The sequence below is a fragment of the Struthio camelus genome, chromosome 1, assembly GCF_040807025.1.
Source record: "Struthio camelus isolate bStrCam1 chromosome 1, bStrCam1.hap1, whole genome shotgun sequence".
NCBI lineage: Eukaryota > Metazoa > Chordata > Aves > Struthioniformes > Struthionidae > Struthio > Struthio camelus.
The window spans coordinates 10,528,850-10,553,154 of NC_090942.1; the positions used below are offsets into that span (position 1 = coordinate 10,528,850).

General features: G+C 35.4%; 1 protein-coding gene across 1 annotated transcript in view; it reads left to right on the forward strand.

Moving 5' to 3' along the window:
• SEMA3E (semaphorin 3E) overlaps positions 1-24,305 on the forward strand; it is a 143,881-nt gene that overhangs the window by 47,363 nt on the left and 72,213 nt on the right. The window lies entirely within an intron of this gene.

A 24,305-nucleotide genomic window follows, 5' to 3' on the forward strand; every position in this document is an offset into this window, starting at 1 on the left:
ACAACAAATTATGCTAGAAGCTGCAGTCAAGATTTTTGGGGACCACAAGCAAGGAGAAAACAGGAGTCTAAGGCTTGATCCCAGAATGATTATTAACTATCCAATGAGATTGGCCATGAAAAGACAAATACGATCCTAAAATCTTTTAAACAGAGTATTTCCAATGGAATTTGGGTATACTTACGCAAGGCATGGGTAAGACTACTAAATGTGACAGCCCAGTGTCAGTGAGGTGGCTGAGCTCTCCTTCCCACATAAGGCATCATCAGACAAGCCTCGTTATTAGCTAGTGGGGCTGAGCCCATGGTCTGAGTCTTCAAGGGAGAAGATAAAAATTGTGTAGTGCTGTTAGACCTCACCAGCTTCCTATGTCTGATGACAACCCACGGCAGAGGTCCGCCAATGGACAGCATCCTTGCCGAGTGACTCAGGAGCTGGAGTTTTCAGGGAAAATCTCCACTTTCTTTTTATCAGCAAAAAAGCTAAAGCAGCCTGATCTGAAAGAGGGATCAGGCTGCTAGTGCAGATGGCTTGGGGAATGCTGTATCCGTGTACTTTGGGGAATGAGTGGCAGTGTATCCTCTCCCTTTCCTTGCATGTAATTGAACTCCTGCTCATCAAGGCTCCCACCACAGAAAAGTCCCGTTTGAGTTGTGTAGTGGCAAGGATTTGAGAAGAGTTGCAAAACTGCAAATGGAGAAATATGACATGAGCTAAAAGCTATACGCAGTAAAAGAAAATGAGCTTCAAGGAACAAATGAATAGTTTTGAACAAAAATTATCCAAGAATAAGGCAAGAAAAAAATGACACAGGAAATATGTTCTGTTACAACAGTATTTTTCCTAAATAGACTCTCTTTCAGAGTTTTCCACGTGACATTTATTCTGATATGATATATATTCGTGGAAACAATGGTCCATTTATATGTTCATCTAGGCTATGAGTTGTCTTCTACTGAGTACTAATGAGCAGCAGATGAGATAACCTTTTTTTTTTTTTGTACATTTGTATTTAGAGTGTTTGGTCTCTAAGGAAGAATTTCCCTGTATGCTTTATCTGAACTTATGTGTAAGAAATATCATAACATACACTTTCCTAAACATCCATAATTTTCTCTTCTGATTCATAGAGTTATATGAATGTATCCTGAAGGGGAAATGTTAATGTAAAGTAGAGAAATATGTATAGCACTCTTAAATCAGTATTTCTTTTTTTCTTTCCTTCTTTCACAGCTGGAGCAAAGTTACAAAGTGTAATACAATGAAAGGTACCTGAAGATGATAAAAAGTAATAGACCTCTATATAAATCACGTATTGTTAACATTCTTAACACTATATTTTGGTAATAAATTGAACTTAATTTTTCCTGAGAAAATAGTTTTCAAAAATATTGCAATGAGAAAAGTACCAATTTACTGTCTCTACAATATTTACACATTTCCCTAAGAGGTAAAGTAATCTTTCAACATTCTAAAAAAACTTTGGTTACAAGAAGATGGGACTCTTGAAACATGTGCAGATATTTTCATTTGTAAAACTATGCTCATTATTTTTATAAAGCTTTAATCCAAGAAGGAGTCCAAGTGCAGTGTAGAAAAGTAGGAATTTTTCAATTCTGCATTTATAAATAAAGTAAATGTTACATTAACATTTCTGATCCATAAGAAAATCTGTATTTATCTCCTACAGGGAAAAGACTGAGCAAGATTTTTAAAAAAGAAACTTGGATATATGCAAATGCCGTTAGAACTGAGCTTCTTGTTAACACAAAAAAACAGGCCCAGAGGTCAGTGCAGGATAGCTTCTACATCACAAGTAAATGTATTTCTCAAAGGAATTTAGATGCCTAGAAAATGATTTTTCCAAAGCATCTAACCAGACTGGAAGTGATGAGACTTAATTGCCTAATGTGTATGGGTACTTATGAAAACTTCTGTAGACTCTGAATTTCTAAACAATTGTGAAAAATCTTATCTTGCTCTGAGATTTTCACCTAAAACCCTGTTATCTAGTACTGAGTATAAATATGATGCTCTAGTAATTTAAATGATTCCATAGGCTTACCCTTTAAGGTTTTATATTGTTAGTGTTCAAATGATTTTGTCTTCTATTTTGATACTGCTGCTGAACATTTTGAGGTAGCAGCACATAATTAGCCTTGGGCAAATGTGTGAAATTTTTCCATAACCCTAGTAGAATGACGGAAAGGCAAAGATCTTTTTTAAGAAGAGGAGTATTCAAACTGCAACTGCTAGAAGTGTGCAGCGGGAATATTCGTGCCTTGTTAATAGTTACAAATAATGAATACATTAGTATGTCAGAGCTTATATCTGGCCTAGATTAATAATGTTGTCTTTTTCTTACTTAAGATTAATTACTGTCACTTGTTATTTGTCTTAGTGTTATTTGTGTGTATTTAAATGTGATCTGGTTATCAAGGACCTATGAAAGATAACATTTAGCAGGCAGCTGGGAAAGATTTTTTGTTCTCAAATACATTGGGTGAGTGAATATGAAGACATGCACACAATATTGCTTAAAATTATTGTATCTGTATCATCAAGTGAAAGCATATTAAAAAGATTATGTACTTCCTACAACCCACAGGACCGATATTTTACTTTTTGATATTTTACTATTTACAGCTCAATTTACTAATAAAATTGGCTATGAGTTATTAATGTTATTGATATTGGTACTTATTCATGCAAGATAAGAGCCATCCATTTTCATGTTTCTAGATGTGTATTATTCACCAAGAGACTCTGGAGGCAACAAAAGTACTATGTCACCCCATCAGGATTAGAATTATTCACATTTCCTGAAGCACCAGACATTTGCCAGGGTTAGAAGAAAAATGCAAGTCAAGATAAGCAAATGTTTTAACTTAAAACTAATCTTACATTCTCTTTTTAGTACGAACAAAGTATTTCAGAACAATTAGCTAAATGGACTTGAGGCAGTGGAAAACATGCCTCTAATTCTCTTGTGGGGCTAATTAACTCCTTTGTGTTATTTTGATGTGGTTTTGTCGTCTCGATTGTTTAATTCTGGATTATGCTATTCAGCATGTCTACATTATAGAGTGGAAAATATAGCACTATGCCTACAGCAAAAAGTGAATGAGGATATATTGGCACGTCAGGGTTGATCCTGTAGCACACTCAAACTTATTCATTTTTAGATGAAAAATGTTGGCTTTTGCAAACAGAGTGGTGATTTATCACATCATTGAAGTGAGAAGGCAAAGGTTAGTAGAGGTATATGAAGATTAAACTTTTTCATCCTTTAGCTGAGTAGGAGTTTGGCAGAATTATAATTATTAAGGTTTGTAATTTAAATTATGTTAATACCTAAAAAATGGAAAATTCTAAATAAGATATTAATAATCATAGCAATTAATTTGCAGATTACTCTCAAATCAGACATAGGATACAGCCAAAAATCATCCTTTCAGTGTGCTAAGTAGTACATGGGAAACTCTGCCCTAAGTAGGGATCTCTGTATTCAGGAGTGCATAACCCTAAGATTCCTGAGTAGCAGGAAAAAAATTGATGCACAGAACTCTGACTAAGACCTCTGGATTCTACTGTTGGCTCTACAACAAGTCACAGTTGCCAAATTATTTATAACATTAACATATTCTTCATGCAACTTGTCTTTAAGCATCATAGTTTGTGTGTATGCACAAAATCACATTACTTCATTAACATATATCTGCTGCTCATGGTTTTTGATGAGGAGAAGATGTCCGATAAAAAAGACCTATGCTATTTCACTATCTTCAAGGCAACTACAGATTATAATTTCCATAATTTAAAGCAATAATTTCATCTATATTTACTGTCAATTTGTCTGTATAAATCCAAGAGCCTTTTCCATGGACAAATTCCTGACTGATACAAATTTCCAGAGACTCAGACATGCCATTACAATGAGATTTGGCTTAATTAAGACGATAGAAAAAAAAAATCTTAATTTTCTATTTTGTAATGAGTTCCAGTGCTTCTTGGATTAAGCAATGTTATTATGCAGCTAAGTGGTCAGTCTAAGTATGTCAAAGCAGCTTCTAACTAGATTTTAATTAACAGATTACAGATATGCTTTTTTGAAAACTGCTGTACTGGTGGAAGTTACTACTGTTCACGAACATTTCTGAGATGGCATTATTTGTGTTCGTTATTGCCCCTTGGCTATTCAGCAAGTGAATACTTCCTTACTATTTCTTCAAACTCTAAGGCAAAGAAGTCATCTTTGGAAATGAACCCTTAATTGTCCAAATACAAGATGCTTCGGACAATAGAGACTCATCTCACTCAACTCTCTCACTGCTGCTGCAGTATATTAGTTAAGTAATAATTATTCTAATCTGGAACTGAATCTTAAGTCTTTCCCTGTACAGTTACAGTAAAATAGTAAAAGACTGCATTAAAACAACCTTCAGGGACAGCTATAATAAAGAGGAAAGATTACAGCTATTTTATTAAAAAAATTAAAAAAAAAAACAGAGCCAGAGCATAGGCACCCACTCAAGCATTGACCTGTGAATATCCACACCATTTAAATTTTTAATGTGCTTCTTGGCAACTGTGAAAACTAGCATTCCTCCAAATAATATTTGGCATGGTTCAAGGGATAGTATGGCAGTGACCATCGGTGGGTTGGATTAAGTTGTGCTTTTTGGGGATGAGGGAGGACAGTGAGAAAGTTTAGCTTTATGGATATATGCCACATGGCCTCTGAGTCACAAAATGTGTCAATTTAGTAATACTAAATAAGCTAATAGTCTATAGTCTCTGTGGTCTCTCACACTAGCAGTGCCTGTTGCAGCATTAATACTTCTCAAACAGAAGAAGTGTTAGTAGTTTCACAGCTGTACAGTTTCACAACTGCATCAGCTACAGCTCTTTGTTATTAATGTAAATCAATTGTTTCAGAATAAAAGTGGCTAAGTGTGATTTAGATAATGTTGATAATTATCAAGTCTAATTAATTAGTTTTCTTCTTCAATAAGGACTGCAAACATAGGAAGACTCACTATGTTAATTTTTTCATACAAATGAATTTTAATTCTGTATCTAAAAACTATTTCGTGGTTTGTTCAGTGACATTTCATAATCGAATAGAATGCAAAATGCAGAGACATGGTTCAGAGTGACTTTCTTCCCTGAACTTTTATTAAATGTCACAAAATCTTTGCCAAGATGATCAAAGTCATCCTTAAGTCCAGACGTTATAATTTATTATACTTTTGTTTCCTGCATTCATCAGCATGCTACAGAAATAACACCATTTAAGCTTTTGGATCACGTGAAAACATTTGTCAAGCTGACGTTTTGGCTGCTTCACAAAAATTTATGAATTCCATCAATAGTGCATAAGAAAGGTATAAATTAAAGCTATTTTTATGCTGTTCTGGGATTTATGATTAATAGGATATAGCCTATTTAGATTAATTTGTACATTCTTAATATCTCATACTCAACATTTGTAGTTAGTTGCTTCTTTTAGGAAAATTCTTCTTATTTCACTTATATACAAAAGAGAATTAATCATCCTTCCAGTTAGTCATCATTTTTGTCACTTAACCAAGAAAAGGCCTTGGCTTTCCAAGCATTAAACACTCTTGCTGCTGTAATATTTGGTTACCCTGCCACACATTCCCTCGGTTTTTCTCTCTCTTTGCAAAGCTGATTTTCATTCTATGTGATGAAAATACATGATATGATATGTACTGTTAACACAGTAGTTGAATATAAAAGCTATTTCTAATCCATTTTCCGTTTCACATATAATAAAAACAATTTGTGGCTGAGTTGACATATGCGCAAATGGTGTTCCAGCAAGGCGAGAAGAATAAAAACAAGCTTGAGCAATGCTGGAATCCCATACTTCCATTTGACAAACATTTTCAGTGCTCAGTAACAGAATATACGTCTGGATCGCATGCCTGGAACCAATAAAGAAGGAAAAACGTCAGTTAAACTACTGCAAGTGAGAGTATTTATTTATGTAGAAGCCACAATGGTCATCTTTAAACTGTTATTTTACTCCTTCAGTTTGCCTGCGGATAATCTCACAGAAATCTCACTCATCTCACTCCTACACAGGAAGTGTAGAAGAGCCAGAAGGACCCATAAAGGACTGTAATCACTTTTGAAACTGTCATTGATAGGTTTCCTCAACCATCAAATTGCATTTGAGGGAGGACGGTTTAAGTCCACGCTCTGCTCCGTCTCCTCATTTGGGGGTACCAGCACTTACATTTTAAGTGATGCTCTTTACACTCTAACAACTCTCTCTTCGCCATTAATGCAGTGGGAAGGACAAAGTGAAATTACTGCTTGCTGTACAGAGGACCTCCTCCGTCTAATAAATGAATGGAAAATATCTCAGGTATATCAAAATCTATAGCAAAACTGAACTATTAAAATTAATGTGTGGCTTACAAACTAGTTGAGAGGAAAAGAAGAGTTCTTTCACGAAAACTATAAGCAAATTAACTGAGGAGAGTTTTAAGTTTCAAGAAGGAAGACATTAAACAGTTCTGTGTTGTAAGGCAGCAACAGGGTATTTGCAACTGAAATGAGCTCATTAAAAATCTGTCACTGAAGCTTTCTCTTAAAACATATGCCATTGTATCTATGAGTGTGGACACTTGTTAGCAATAATTATTGCTCACAGTAGTAATGATTAATGATTTTTCAGTAGTCAGTAGACGTTCTTTTCAAGATATGAAAAGGTTCACTCTAAGCCATCTTCTGCTTGCTTTGTTTCCCTCACATTTTCAGAGGCAACATCCTCTCTACCTGCCTTGAATCTCAAAAGTCCACATCTCTTGAATCTTTTTCTAGGTGAATAAAATACCTTGCAAGCAGACTGTCAACAGCAGGTCAGCTTTCAGTTTCAAAGCAGACTTTAAAATAAGCTGAAATACCATTTAGACAGAGGTTATTAACTCACCAAGTCTAAAGGGTAGATTCCTGCGTGGAAGTGCAGAATGCTGCCTAGATCTGTGTAATGACCCAGCACAGCAACCCTACTGCTGCCATATAATTCACTGATTTTCGGTGCGGTGCTGCTTGTGCCCAATATTTCCACTACTTACTCTTTCCTAAATAAACGTTACCAAATATCTTCTTTTTTGTCATACTTTTTCCTTAAGTAAGTCAGCAGAAGATTGTAGATTATCAGCAGCTCTGAAAGAAAAACCTGCTAACAAAACCCACAGTACAGAATGAAGTACCTAAATGTGAATATCAGTCTAAAAATACTGCTTTTTCCTACCCTGAAATGTTGCTCAGGTGCCACTGTCCACACCATTAGCAACTGTATCAATCTGTGTTCACCTATGATGAGTAAACTATAATAAACTCCTATTGACAAGAACATATAAGAGACTTTGCTGAAGCTATAACAATGCATTTTTATGCCTTTTTTTCCTTTTTAAATTGAAATTGGTCTCCCTTTAACATGCCACACTTAACCTCTTGGTACAATACGGCCTACGGGAGTTTTGAGCTAGTTGCACATTAAAGGTGTGTAGTTAGGCACAATGCCAAAGCTAAGTGCTCCTGGCTCCTGTGGAGAAGAATATCCTCCAAGGAATGCAAATATTTACATTCAGGAGGTATCCTTAGTAACAAACCATTCGGCCTTCAACAAGCTCCAGTTCTTCAGAAGAAGGAAGTAGATTATTTTATAATGTTAATGAACGGTTATCATTCTATTTCGACTGATTTATATGCCTGAGTAAATAAATAACCAACCATTCTAGTACCACCATTTTTCCTTGTTTGTGATATATTAAATAGCATTAAATTGGTACTTACAATTCTTCGGGTTTGACATTATTTTCATATAAGCTAGTTCATTCTAAAAATTATGCAGTGGATATAGACACACTGTCTGCTACTCACAAGATTAAAAATGCGGCAAGTAAAATGAAAAAGCAGCTCTCAGTTCTCACGACTGTTACCAATGTTAGAAAAAATAAAACCTATTCTGTCTTTTGATTGTGCAAAAATTTTGTTAGATTGGGCTTTGCTAGTCATTAACAAGCTTCCAAACTTCTCTGGCCTCTTTTGTGTGTCTTCTGCTTCTGTCTGAAACAAAAGTTATATATAGCTAGTTATATTTGTAAGAGATCAATTGCTTATATTGAAATTAATTTGAGAGAGGAACAAAAAGCTAATATACTGGGTAAGTAAGCGCTGCCTAGCCCAAATATTCAAATGTAGGTGTTGAATCATGGAGTCAGCTTAAAAATTGTAAGCTTTGACTAAAAAATATTTTGAAAAGGAAAGGGATGGGATGGGATGGGATGGGATGGGGAGAGAAAAGGAGAGGAGAGGAGATAAAATTACTACTAACATTAAGTAATAAAATAAAGGTAGAATCTTTATTTTCAGTCTCTCCTCAGGCTTTAAGGTCTTCACGATTCTGTCACATGCTCAGCTTTTCTCCACAATCACAAGCAAAATTTGCAGTTCTAGAGCAACATTAGATTGTCATATAATCTCAGCACTTCAGATGTAAAGACTTTCAGAAAAGTCAGTGCTGCAACAGGCACATTAAAATGATAAGAGGTTGACAATTTTGTAAAACAGGGTATAAATTGAGTGTAAGCAATATATTGCACCTCTGTTGGCAATTTTACTCTATGTGACCAAAATAATAGATAAGAAGACTCCAGCATGAAGGTCATAAAATTAGGAAGGCCTAGATTTATGGACCACCTAACAGATGGTCACTAGGCTTTAGTTACAGAGAAACAGGAGATATGACCTATTAAACATTTTTAGTTTAGTCAAGAAATTATTTCATTATAAATATTCTGGTAGCCCCTTCTAAAAATTAAAATATAGATATTCTATACCTATCTGGTTTTCTGGAGAACACTTTATTATGCAAAAGAACACAAAACATGCTGATTTGAAAAGAAGCAAGTATTGACATTTTTATATTTTATACATCTATTGAAATAACATCGAGTAAAAAATTAAAATTCTATCACATCATGAACCATATGTGTAGTGCTACGTATTAGTATAAATATTTAAATTAATTCTCTGACTAGAAATACATCAGAGTGAGAAGTAATTTTGAAAATGAATGTGCTCCTTTGTGTCTTTCCTGTACTGAATGCTAAGTGCCTGGTTCCTCACGGAGTTAGAGATATTTAATGTGAGCAAGGATGAGGCAATGTAGAAGGCATTTCTAACACTGCAAAAAAATAATTTTGCAGTACTGTTCAGTATTCCATTCAGTCATTATTTAAATATTCAAGACATCATTCACAATTAATAATGTCAAGAAAAATTCTATACAAGTACAACAAGAAAAACCTTCCAATTTGCAATTAGCAAGAAAAGACATAAAGCAGTCTATCGTCTGTATTCTGTATGTCATTTCTAATAAAGACTGAATAATAGAACTTCATGCTAAAAACTAATCTTTTCTTTACAATAAGAAGACTCTGTAGTTCAGGAAAAATTATTAACTTTTGGTCTGACCGTTTCTCAATCAAAGGGCGTATCAGTTACTGTATATTATTGCAACATTCCAAGCATTAAATTAAATTATAGACAATAGAAGCAAGTACAGTTTACAGCTGTGGAAGATTAAAAAATGAGGGACGTTTAGCAGTTTATTTATTCCCAGCAGAAATATCCCTGCTGAAATAATGCTCTTAAAACATTCTTTCCTACAAGACTTTGCTATTTCAAAGGAACTCCTAAGGCGATGGGCATATTTAGTTTTCAAATGTGACATGTAAAAATCAACCTCGATTTTCTTGGAGGGCTCAAGTTTCGTTAACTGTGCTACGGTTTAGGTAATCTTACCGCTCCTAAGTTCTTACCCTGCTACTGGATCTACACAAACAGCCTGAAGCACACTCTGGTCAACAGGGCTACAAATAAGCACCAAAGGTCCACCTGTGTTAATACGTTTTGTAGGCTTCTGCCACTTATTACGTATGATTAATGTTATGCCCAGGAGAGGTCAAACACTGTGGAGACTGAACCTGCAATCTTTATTCTAAACACATGAACCTGCACTATCTAAAGGGAAAATCACACTGTTAGTTCAATAGCTGTTAAGCTTACTGCAGTCGTAAAAGGAAGGGCTGCAAACACTGCTGGTGGGTTTGCATACACATTTTTTAATTTGTCTTAAAATGATTTGATAAATCTGAAGCATTTTAGATTCTCATACGAGAGACCATATCTTCTTGTTCCTAATGCTGAAAAATTCTTTCTGTGTTTTAGATCAGAAGACTATATAAATAAACTGAAAGTATAAAATTAGAGTATCAAGGGTTATTTATTATTCTGTGCAGGTATAAGTAAGTGTAACTTCATTTATGTCAGTGGAAATAGGCCAGCTCAAATGCACTTGGCCCCTATATGACTGACCCACAGTTTTTGTTTCAGCAATGCAATGTTACCTGCAATTTACACTGTCATCTTTTGTACCATGTTCAAGCCATCTTCCTCCAGGTTTTGCCTGGAGTTACTAAGACTATATGGAATATTCAAAACTAAATCTCTAACTAGGTCAAATACATCAGTTTCTGGATTCGTTACTGACTTTACACTCTTATATACAAATTTTCATTATTCTTTTCCCCAAAAGTCTCATTAGAGCTCAAGAAAAAAATAAATAAAAAATGCCAGTACCTGCATAGAGTTTGCAGCTTCACGCAAAATTCAGTGTTTATAACTCTCTGTTAAGTTCTGGGATTGAAAGCCAAAATTAGCTAGTATTGGAAGACAGATGAAGGTCATTAAAAATAAACAAATCAAAATTCCCACTCCCTAGAACTCTTGTGTAATTAAACTTCTGAATGTCTACAATAATATTCTGGAGACTTGCTTCTCTTGTTTTTTCATTTAAAACTCTCTGACATAAGAATGTTAAAAGGAGATAGAGTAAATATTTAACATGAGGAGATTCCTTCGATGTCCTTACTACAACTTACTCAAGGCAGAGGATGTTATTTCAAAACGCGTGATCAGTGTTAAAGGCCTGATGTTTATATGTATACTGGCATAAAGGTGTAAATGTTGATATAAATTGTATGTTGGTCACTAGAATGCATTCAAGAGAGGCAGCCAAATGAGCAAGTATTGGGGCAGCTCAGCTCAGTCACACCTGCTTTGATAATTTCAAGCATATACGCAAAAAATATGCATTCCCCGTTTCAGTACAGATATCCTCTGTACTGCTGCCTTACTGTAAAACCACATGTAAACCCTTGTCATAGTAAACCATGAACAGAAAAACAGTGAAAATAAATCCTTCCAAAGGGGACGCCTTCTGTTCTGCTCTGATCTTTATAGCCCTCCTAAAAGCAAGAGACAGTAGATTAATTTTTTAGCGAATTCAGAAGATCAAGGGATTCTGAGAATTTCAGAATAAAAGCAATAGAAATATTAAACTGTTACGCTTTCTGAAATAATTTAATTATCGATGCAGAAATACTGAAAAACTGAGTTATGAATTACCTTATGCTAAATTCTGTTAAGAAAAACTTGTTGATCGCAAGTAGCTATTTAGCATTTTTTAAAGCTACTCAGATTATTTCTATCCTTATTGTCAAATGAACCTACACAATTGCTTGTCTTGTTCTTGCAGTATTTGCCTCTTTTTTACTTCTTTCTTTCCTTTTTTTTCTTTAAAAAAACAAGTATATACAACTGTGCTCTGTTTTAATGACTATTTTCCATTGCTTCTAACAGTGGGAAATAGGGACAGAATTATTTATATTTATCTTGCATTCAGCTGACACAAGTGTAAGTGATTACAGAAGATGCAATGAAGCTTATTTTCATGTAGTTTTCTTATGGCATATGTATAACACACCGCCGCCCATGTTTTCTCTTAGAGCCAGCCATCCACTGGTGCATAAGAGTTATTTATGCATCTCTTAGGTTGAGAAATATATCCCTCTGCAAGACAGCCTGTTGAAAACAGAAACTGTTTATATAGACGGTATTTCTGTGAGTTAGGCTGGCATAAATAAATAAATAATGTTGCATATCCATCTAAACAAATAAACATTTTCTAATGTTTTCCCTCCTTTTTGTTTTTTTCTATCTAGAAAGCTGTCTCATTGCTTTCAGAGAAGACACTATTTTGTAACACCCTAGAAGGAGCACAACAGAATAAAATGTTCCCAATTCTTTATTTCTTAAAGATAGAAAATTCCCATGAACTTCAAGCTTGTACAGTAAGTGGCAGAACTACTTAACTGTAACATTTTCCACTAAAGTATTAATGAAATATAATATAAACAATTAAATATCTTTCAGTTAAATAATATATGCGTAGGACCTATTCATTCCTAAGTGTGCTCACTTGTGACAGTTTTGATAAATATATTATTCCATGACAAGCTACTTCATACAGTTCATGATGCTCTTTTTACATCTCTCCCATAGTACCAGGAATGGAGAATTGATTCTGAAGTATAAATACTGATGTAATGTGCATCATGTATTATAAAATTAGCGTGTCCTCAGATAGTTCCATGCCCATAAAGAATGCTGAGGACATATATTCCTGCTTATATTGTATTTTAAATAAACAAAAAAAGCCTGCTGACAGACTGTCATGTAATGTGGTACTTGGCAAATACAGTTTGAAAAACTACATTTTTTTCATTTTCACATTGAAGCCAATAGGAGAAGCAATTTTAATAACTCAAAAGAGAATATATAGAAATTGTCTTGTATACCCTGTATACCCTGTTTAATTTTTACAAGAGGAGTAGCCCTAGGTGCTTTAAAATATACAGAAGGTCTTTACTTTTCTGCCTGTATTGATCTTGTTATATATTTTTTCTATGAAACATCATTATGAAATCATGCAAATTGAATCTTATCAATGCAAAGATTATATTTTCTTTAATTACCATTTTGGCAGAAAAAAAGAGATATTTAAACATTTTCAATTAAGAGTTCTATTTTGTTCAAAGAACATCTCATTTTGAAATTGTTAGTTGACATAATGAAAAGATGAAACAGCTTTTATCAAAATAAAACAGACCAAAATTATCAAAATAGTTACATTGATTCAACCTGAAAATAACAAGCTTTCTCAATACTTGAAAATGTTCAGTATTTGAACATCCTACTCCAATTTCGGATGAATACATTTTTCAAAGTTTCAAAAATCCTTTCAACACCGGAAAAGAGGTCCCTCCTGGTTCTAGTAACTTGTATGTTTTCTGATACCTTTTACTAAGGCAAATTCTCGTCACAGGATATTAGTCATGTGAGCTATCCATTGTACTTGCATTTAAAATACAAAGTTTCCAGCTAATATACAGGTTTTCTGAATGATTTATGTTAACCATGTAGGGCTAAATCCAAACTTTGCAGAATGTGGTGGAAAACTGAAGTTAGTCTTCTCATTTTCTCCATATCCATAATAGAAATTCTTCTTTTTATTTTTTTGCCTGTGTCTTCCAATTAGATTGAAAATTCTTGCCGAAAAGGATTATCCTGCCCTGTGTATTTCTGGAGCTCTGAGCACTGTAGATTCTAATCCCTAGATCACTATGACCTCCTGCACACTGATCTAAAACACAAAAATGAAGTTGCTGTGTCCATCCCTCATTTCTATAGTGTCTCTAAATTCTAAAACAGAATAGCTCTTGTGAGAAATAAATATTTTAAAGACCATAAATATAAATATCTCAAGTTCTACCTACTATTAAATCAGCTATAAAAGTAAGATAAGTTGACCCAAAAAAATTTGAAGGGGAGCATCAAGCTTAACCAAGCGCCGTGTTGTGCATGAATTTCTGAAGGCACATTAAAGAAGGAAATAACAAAGGAATACCACGTGTATGGTGCTTATACATACTATCTGAAATGAATAAGGACAGAATAATACTGAAACAATGTTCAGATTTTTTTTTCTTTTTGTGGTTACCAGCAGGTTGAATATGGGTATACAATTTTACTTGTAATCCAGTGAAATTGTCTCTCCACACTACCTGTAGATTTCTCTATAGTCTGACACAGCTTTTATTACCTTTAGATATTCTTTGAAGAGCATCAGAACAGTTTAGGAACACAAATTACACCTGAAATCCAGTGGGATCTGTTCTGTAATACTATTAGATTCTCTGGCAAGATCCTACCCAAATTTGCCATGATAATTTACTGAAGCTCACTGAGAAAAACTAATTTTTATATCAAATGTGTGATAAACCTCTAAACAAGCACTGAACAACTGCCTGGTTATTTAACAAGCTAAAGAATAGATTTAATTGGATTTAACTCTTAGGCAACTAAAACCCAGTCAGTTAGGCTTTGAGCATATTGTAGGACTTTCCTTGTGCCTTGAAAAATTTGCTAGAAAGAGATAAATGAAAAATGTGAGGAAAAAAGAGGAGTACACATATCTGTGAAGGTTTAAGGATACTATGCAATGGTGCTAATATAACTCATAACAGTTATTTGATCATTAATAGCTGCCTAATATTGACATTTCTTCTCCAGTTACACTATTTTACATCTACTCTGTTGAGCTGTGCCAGCTCAAAGTTAAACGGCAGAAGCATGTCTTACTTTTCTAATCGCTAATATTTGCAAAGCTTATTGATTCTGAAAGGTTTCAAATGGGTGTCCCAAGTTATTCAAATAAAGCCTTTCTCTATTTCTTTCTTCCAAAGTATTTAACCTACTCTGCATTTCATAGGTAATTAGGTATACTGGGGGAGAAGGAATGGAGACAACAAAGATGCTTAAGAACAGTTATTTCTGTATGTTCATCTTCACTGCATTGCTTACAATTACCAGTCATTAAGACAGTACACCTTTAGCTTGTGTATGGAATACATTTTGGATTCATTGGTGGATGTTTAACTGTCTAAAACTTAGCAAACTTCCTTAAAATTGGCTGTATAGAGATAACGCCTTTTAGATTATATATGTTATAATGTTTGTATGAAGGAATCATAAAATGCTGTTTGAGAATGCCAGTTTCTCCCGTTCTGATAAAAAAGACAGCTGGATAAGTATCTTAAACTAGACACCTAACTTTCAAACAAATGAAAAGCTAAATAAGACAAAACCCACCTACTGTATAAAGAATTTGAAATCCTTCCTAAAAACCTGTCTCATAATTAAAAAGACACATAGTTGAAATGTGGTTAACACAGACCTTTTATGCACGCAGTTTTCACTAATAGTCAAAGGTAACTGGGACACATCAGGAAAAGCAGAATCAAACCATGGATACTTCAGCGGTAGATGCTCAAATTACGCTTCAGGTCTTCTGAAGATGCTTTATTTAGTAGCTCAATACCTGGCTGCTGTCTGTGAATTAATTCTTTCTGGAGAAGCTATGCTGTTCAATTAAAAAGAACAGACCTCAGGGTGACAAAACACTCATTTCTACACAGCTCCGTTCACTTACTGAAGTGAATGTTTACAGTGGCTTTGCTCCATAAAACAGGAGTTTATTTCAATGTGTGAGGTGTGGCAAATCTTTTTAAACTCACCTACGGAATATTATCTCAAACTCTGCATCTGCTGTGAGTAATTGGTTTGGCAGAAGAATTAACTTGAAAGTTTCCTTTTATCTTTGTCATTCTTTGCATCTCAGCTTTCACTCTGCTTTTGCTTTCCTTACAATGCCTCCTTTCTCCTTCATTCTGTTTTTTATCATGTTGGTGGTTCCAGATAGCCTTACGTATACTGTCAATCACATGCCATCCTGCCCAAGAGCATATGCCCCTGAAAATCACATGGGATAGCTCATTTTTATGCATCTTTTCAAAGGAAATTCAATTTAACAGTCATTTTGAATAGAATAAAACCTTGACTTTTGGCATCTTCATTTTAAATGAAAGCACCAGATTCTCTTTCTGTCAAAACACTGGATTTCTCCCTAGGAAGAATTCTACCCTTTCTAGGCTGGTGTGGTAATAAGCATGTAGTAAGCGGTACACCTTAATAAATCAAGTCCTCAAGAGACTGGGCTGTCTGTATTTCATCAAAAGAGGGCTGCGATTATTTGAACCATATGCATCTTCTAAAACTCAAGAGTTTTACAAATCAGTTCTACCACTTGTTAACACTATTAAGATATTATCCATAATGTAAAACATTTTCTGTTTAATTTAAAGAAGACTTTTGTTGGTATGTTTGTTTCCTTTCTTTTTTAAGAAATGCTTTGGATGAAGTAGATAATGTGGTTAAAGACTGTTTAATGGGTTACCTTTGGACTGGGATAATTTCATATATTTCCTATTTATAGTCCTGCTGAAAGGGTTTAATAGAGAAACACATTCCTGGAGATTTCTACCCTGCATTAGTTATTAAGAAGAAAGTCCTAATGATAATAAATAATAATAGTTGTCTACAATGTTACTATTTATTACCATCAGTTTTCAAAATGCTTTATTAAAGAGGTAATTAGGGTTTAAAGAGCTCATTAGAGTCTGAAGTCAATAGGTAATGTCAGTTAGTCACACTGGTTTAGTATTACTCACACAAGTTAAATGTACTGTACTTTGGACTGAAATCTGGGGGCTCATAACATCAGTAGTTTTATGTTATTTCATATGAGCAAGGAATATAGTTTAATACTTTCTATCACAATCACCTTTCTAAAGTGCACTGGCAGAGAACACTCGGGGGGTATGTGTGTACATTTTCTGAGAAAAGTCAGATTGTAAAACCAAACAATTTTTTTTCTAAGAATACAGCCCCAGGTAGTCAGGGTAGGGCATCATGAATGTAGGAATTCTGTTTGAATGTTTGCCAGCATTTGCTGCCTCGCATTGAAACGAATCCAAAACCAGAATGATGCATCACTGTGCAAGGAATATCCAGCCAACTAGAAATAAGTACGCTATCAGTATTGAAAGCTCAACTTAAAATCTCTGAAAACAAGTGTTCACTCTGAATGCTAGTTCATTAGAGGCACGTTGTGAATGTGTGGAAGGAATTGTTCTTTAAAAATATTTTTAATTTTGGAGGTTTTTCTCTTTGTGTAGTTTCTCACGTTCAGATAAAATACCAGAAAAACTGGGAAAAACCAAACTCTTTTTTATATGCTGTTTCACATCTATCTCATCTACATTGGTACGGTTACCTGGCTCAAAGTTAATGAATTTAATTGGGAATATGACATGCAAGCTCTGGATTAGATCCTATATCAGATGCTACAGTGGCTTTGTACTGATGTAATGCAAACCAAAAATAAGATCCAGAAACTAGTAGGATCACATATCTTACCGTCAAAAAATAAATAGCACTTCACCGTACACTACCGTTAAGCAGGCACTGTAAATGTTTTCGGCTGGTTTGCAAAGAAACTTTCTTTTCAGACATTCTGTAAATTGGCCGTCATGACTAGATAGCTTTGATTGGATAACAAAAATACCAAGACTTTATTATACTGCATTGAATTTCTTTTTAAGAATTAGTAAAATTAAATCAAACAGTAGATATTTTTATTGCACTAGAATGCGCTTCTGAGAATATATCTTAAAAACGCAATAAACTCAGGTTGTACAAAGATCATATGTGATTATTGGTAGTTTGATGTAAAGTTTCACTTCAGAAATTTCCAACAGGAATCAAAATCATCATGAAATACTGTGTAAACATACATTTTGTTTTCCAGCTATATGTGGCATATCAGTACAATGTGCCTTGGTAGATTTGTAATGGTTATATTTATGTTGTTTAAGAACTAAAAACAGATCAATTATAGTGGCACTTACTGAATATGATATTTTGCTGCGAGGGAAAAGAAGCTCAATAGTTTCAAGATGTGACAGAGAAAAATAGACCATCAGACAGACAGGACCTAACAAGATCAGATGTGTCAAAGGCTTTCAAATTCTACTGAAATTTTTCTGTCATAACCTAAGTAGAAGTAGTAGAAACAAAAAAAATCCAGTGATTTATTATATGTTCAAGTTATAGGATTTTCCAATTCCAAAAAAAAAAAAAAGAAGAGTTCTCTATCGTACACGGTCTGAAAATATTCTCATCACCCCAAACCATACCTTCCAATTTCAGAAACTTTTGACTCTGTAATTTAAACAAACGACAGGGAATGAGCTTTGTTTGAGGACGGGTGTTTACTTTTCACTATAATTTGAACTTCATCACTAGATCCACAAACTCTGAGGAGGTGTCTACAAGAACATCAAATAGGCAAAATTATTCACGGATTTTGCTCCACCAGCCTGCTTCATGAAGTCAGTTGCATTCTCCAAACATAGCCAGACAGCCAAACTGACCTGCTTTTAAGGCTAAATCATGTGAGAGTGGTTACAGAATAATGGGGTTTTGCTTGTCTTCACTAGACTTTGCTTTCCACCTCCTATCCCGCCAAGTTCCTGAGGCGTCTGTCTGGCAGCCGTACCGTAGAGCCGCACAGATGAAACCTCAAGCAGTGAAAGTTCATGCTTCAGTGTCACCCACAGCCTTTTATGTTTATCCTCCACTGATTCATGTTCCTTAAATAAGATACAGAAGTATCTTAAGATCTGTGTGTTAAAAAACATAGCGGCAACTTTCACCATTACTGCTACCCCCATTTTTGAGTTCGTTTGCTGCTCATGATTAAATCTTTAACTTCAAGTGCTTGGCTCTGATTCTGCTAGCAAATGTCCTGCTGTAGCGTTGACTTCAGCCAGCATAGGCCAATTTCCATTGACCTCTTTCCTCAGCTGGTTCAGGCACCTGAGTTAGTGTAGGTCTCCACTACATGGCAAACATGTCATTCTGCTGTAATTATTGTGGCAGCAATATAGAAGAGCATGAGCATAGGAAAGTAAAAGGCCATTGCTAATGCATTAGCTTGGATTAAGCAACATAGTCTTTCTTTTTTTCTTTTTTCTTTGCTTTTTTTCCCAGGGAAGAAAACTTCTGCCTGCTGTTAGCAATTTTATATGGAATATTGCCAGCTGGAGGTCCTAACCTTGTCAGAATGATCCAGCCACTTGTAAGATTATATTTTTGTCCTGGTGATGGATGACTCATTAGAGTACCCTCGAATAGTACTAGTGTAGTTGAAGTAGTGGTTGGTAAAAACTGAAGGATACTTACGTTTGCTGATCTTACTATTAACTTGCAATACCTAAGCTGCATTACTGATCTGTCAGACTCTCTCCCTATGCCTCCTTTTTGCTGTTCCTCTTTTGCTATTTTTGTCGCTTTGTTGTCATACATAAGCAAGTTTTGGTTATCACTTAGCTTTATCAAAAAAAATTGAATTAATAAAAATCACATAAGGTTTGCCAAATTCTCACAAAATCTAATCCACTATAATATTTATATTCCAGGACTGTGCTAACCGGTGATAACTTTAAATGTCACTGAGGTGTTCACATTACCTAGACTTTATATCCTGTAATCTGTGTTTTTTTACGTTATTGATGGGCACAGAAGGCATAAAGCAGCTCTGAGGTGTCCACCTTACATACTCAGCATGTTCAAAGTGCCAGACTCATTTGTCAGTGCCCTGCATCTGGAAAACATCTTTGCCGGAAGAATGTTCTGCAGAATTAAGTAGTGTGGGAGGTGACACTATATTTCTGTAGGATTTAAAAGGGGAACCAAAGATTTTTATGAGAGGGCAAAAAAGGGCAAAAGCAATAGATTTGTGCAGTTGTGATGATGTAATGCTTTTACAAACACTGCAGAGCAACAGCAGCTTTTTCACTCCGTAGGGGAAAAAAAAAACGGTTTGTAGGGACGTTTGTCTATATTCAAGGTTTAAAGCTTATCTTCCTCACTAAGCAATTGACTTCTGAGAACCTGTTACACCAAAGAGAGGCAGAATTCACTATAAGCTGGCAATGTCAGAGTATAATTCTGCTATAAACCAGCACCAGGAACGTTTTTGTGTTTAATCCTGTAAGCATGCTTTAGTTATCAAGCATTTTAATTTTAAAAATCTTGAAAAAGCATAATAAAAGGATGAGCTAGTTCATTTTTTTGTAGTAGAAGAAATGTTTGTTTTAGCACAGTCTTAGACATCTGAAAGAATTAGATACTGATCATTAAAATATTCTAGAAATCAGCTATTATGAATGTAATTAACATAGCTTAATGAATAACTAATAGTATCCTTCTTGTTAAAGAGGATACAATATGAACGTGTTCACTGCAGTAGATTTGTTGTAAGAAGAAGTATGTTAAGTGAGATCAGTTTGCATATTTGACAGCAAGCCCTGGCAGACAGATAACAAACCTGCAGATTTATGCTAGTTATTTAAAGCAGGAAGAAACAAAAAAGCAAGATTTGTTCCATTTAGATGAGGTAGCTCTCTTATGAAGTATGATCTAACAGCTCAGGCTTTGCATTAAGGCTTTCCTTGGTAAGTGAAGTGATTCAATTAGGAACATGTAAATATTGAAACAGTCATTTCTTTTTTCAAGTAAAATATTGTTCATACTGTGCATTTTTACTTATGGTGTAGAGCTTTTAAATTAGAATGGCAAAGCACTCAGTACAGTGTGATTGAATAGCTAAGTCTCACTTTGTCAAATTTGCTGATCAGTACTGAGGCATTTTGAAGCTCTGTGTTTACTAAAGGACAGGAGTAGGGATGGGCTTTTCTTTTCTGTCCTGTGTGTTACGCATAAACAGTATGTTCTCCATTAACAATCCTTCCTCTTTTTTCTCTTCCTTTTTATTTCTTCAGACAAGATCCTTAGAGAGCGTACATTATGAGACAAAACAGAGCTTTTGTCACAGAAACCTATAGAAACTCAATAAAAGGAAGGGTTTTTTACTCAGCTGAAATCTTTAGCCATTCCCATGGGAGAGAGGAGCCCAGCATTTCTAGTCCATGTTCTGGAACAGTTTATATACTTTACCACTTACTGTTTAATGTAAAATATGTAGACCATTTTGAGAACAAGGGCCAGAACTTAGAGTTCTTCCTTCTCAGAAAAAACAGTTTAACTACTAAAGTAATGCTCCTGCTTGTTCACTCCTCCTGAAGCCCGAATACTTGCTACTCTGTGGTACAGTTTCAACAGGAAATGGAGAAAGCATCCATCCTTCCCTTCCAATCTAGTAGCTAATAGCTTGTGATTAGACCTCTTTATGGCAAGAGAAAGATCCAGGTTTCAACCAGTTTAGAAAAAGAAATTTAACCCATGCCTGCCATTTTTCAGGTGACTGATTAAGCAGCTGGAATGCTCTAAAAATGTTACGCAGCACTATATTTTCTCTGGGCAGATTCTCAAGGAAAATTGCAATTGCACCTGACCTTGTGTGTTAGATGTTGAATCCCGGGATTAAGTCACCAGAGCTTCTTGGTTTTGGATTATGCTCAAGTTTAGGTATGATCTAGGAAATGAGTTTTTCACACTAAGGATATGGGCGTGATCAGGAGAACAACTTTGGACACCTTGAGGACTCCAAGGTTACAGGGTGAGCCTTGTGGCACAAATTGAGGGCAGATTTGGGGGAAAATTGCTTAGCTGTAATTTTGAATTTAAGTGCCTCATTTCCAATTGTATCTTACTCTCAATGCCCCAGGGTACCTCAACACTTCAAAGTGCAAAGGTCCGTGAGCCAATACTCCACAAAATAAATGTGAAGTCTGTGTGACCTGTGGCTGCAGCAGCTCAAGTCTGGAAGCAGTATGGCTCTATTCCCACAGTGCTACCTCTAAGCTAACCAGCTTTACAGAAGGGGCATAAGCACGTGAGTGAGGTGACACTGCTTCAAAACCCAAAGTCACCTACATTAAGTCAAATCACGGTGAAATTCAGTTACCTAGACACAACAGGCATGTAGTGCCATTCTAGACTCCCTGGGATAGTCCACATGTTCTCCAGACGCGTCCTGGCATTCAGAAGCTTCTATGTCCTATTTACCTATACCATGCTAATATCTCAGATAGCCCACAATGTCCAGAAATCTACTAGTACATTTGTGTTTCAGTAACTAAAACACTTCCCAGGTCCTTCTGCTTGGTGTTTTCCAGCTCTTCCAGATGTCAGGTTCACGTCTGTGCTGGCCTCTGTGCTCACTGCAAAGACATGCCTGTATACCTTTCAATGGTGGTAGTCCTAGAAATACTTTTTTACAAGTCTGATCCTAAAAGATGTTTAGTATTCTCAGCTTTCATTTAAGACAATCAGAGATGCAGGTGTACTTGGCAACACTGAGTCTTATGTGACTAGTTACCAGTTTGCATGATTAGGATTGTTCATCATGCTTAATATTCTCACTGAAAGCAGGTGACTGATATCTCTGATCTATGTATAGAAATATTATCTCACTTAGCTTCCACTGCTTTATTTTTATGTTGTCCTAGAGATGAACTATCAGGGTATTTTTTCTGTGGCTGCTATATGACTAAAACTTTAAAATTCAATTATCCTCAAACCAGGACTGACTCATAAAATATATTGGATATTTTATAGTCTTGCAAATAAAAACAGATTTTATTTAGGACCAAAAGCATATTTCCAGTTCTGCTTTTAACCCATTTCTAATCTGGTCACGAACAAGTAATGTTCTTCTGAAACAACAATCTGCTGGATTTGCTTGGTGAGAGAAAACTTCCTTTGAGCACAATATCTCCACATCGCTGTGCAGTCTTAAGCTCAGTGTATCACTGCCAAATATATGCATACATATTCACTGGTCAGTACATTACACGTAGACAAAAAAAGAAATGTGTTATCATCATGATCTTGTCCAACCTTCTCTGATTTAGTTTCTTCATATCTAAAAACAGGCTGGCTAATCATACTTGTTTGCAAAGTTCTTTGACCAATACTGTAAAAAAAAAAAAAGCTACAGAAAGCCTAGATTTTGTTCAAATTACACAACTATTTAATCCCTAGATTCTTCGAATCTATGAAATCTCAGAAAAGAAATCATTCGTAAGGCTGAATTTCTGTTATAACTCCTTTCATGTACATTTTTATTATCTAGGTAAACAGCTTTCAGAAACTAGCTGCTTTCAGGCTCTGACCTGAATTAACCTAGCCAATAAATGCAGCAAAAGTAATTTATTTTATCACTAAATTCCCTTATCATCAACATAATACAAATAATAATTTAAAATGAAATGACATTGTAGAATTGTATCTCTTGGATTAAATTAATATTGTCATCAAATGCTACAGTTCTTACCTTGGCTCAAAAATACTTGTCTACTCTCTGTTTTCTCTTCTATACTCTCAAATGTATGAGGAAAATTGGTGACGCTAAATCTTTCTGTGAGTAAGGATCACATAAAATTCAAATAAAAAGTGATATTGTTGGTCCGAAAAACTCTTTCCTCAGAGAGCACAGGACACATTTTTAAAAGTGATTAAGATTTTTGGTTTTTTAACATTTGGGTGCCTTATGATTCTCAGGTTAGGGATATACATCCATTTCTGAAAATCAAGTCATACAGAGTATGGTCTCAACTGGACGTCGTGATGGTGTATTCACGTGAGAACTTCCTCTGACGTGCAGAACCAGCCCCTCACAGGGCAGCTGTGGCTTCTGCATGGTTGAAAAGGTGTTGTGTGAACACAAGAGCATAGCTGCTGGTGTGGCACCACCGAGATGATGGCTTCTTTGATCTCTTCAGTAGTTCGTGGATGTCCCATATCTTCCAGTATCAGCTGCTGGGTCACATCCAAATAGCTGGGAAAGTTATCCTCAGGGATAATAGCTCTGAGGATGAGCCAAAAGGAATTTAGTCCCTTTTACTAAGACTGATTTTTGTTTCTTCAGAATAAAAGAATACCCCGTAGTTTGGACATAGGAACACAGCTTCTTTCCCTCAAAGCCAGCTCCGCTGCTTCCCTGATGCAGTCCTAAGGCTGCTCTCTGGAAGGACTTCTTTTGAGGCTCCCTGTTAGCAAAATGGTTTTCAGCCTTTCAGACCTGCTGCCTGCTGGACTACACCGTCTGCCTGAGAGTGAGGAAAGACTTCTTCGCTGTGCTTGCTTCTGTCTTTCTTCCGGAGGCCTGTTTCCAAGTTTCTGCAACATTACCCAGGATGAATTTCCCTTTCTCTGTGGAAGCTACTTGAGCCTGGATCATGTACAGCTAAGCCCCAGTTACCCTTAACTGGTCAGCGTATTTCGTGGAAAAATCAGCAATCACTTTGAAAAATATAAATGCACATTTTACATGCTTTATATTGTTCTCACTGATTTTAGTGTTAATATTTTCAGAGAATTTAGTGGAGATAGTGCTGGACTTTAGGCAAGCAATCTCATTCCTCTCCGCACCCCCCCCCCCAAAAAAAAACCAGAACATCTTTGTGCCTACAATAAAAACTTGCAGTTTGACA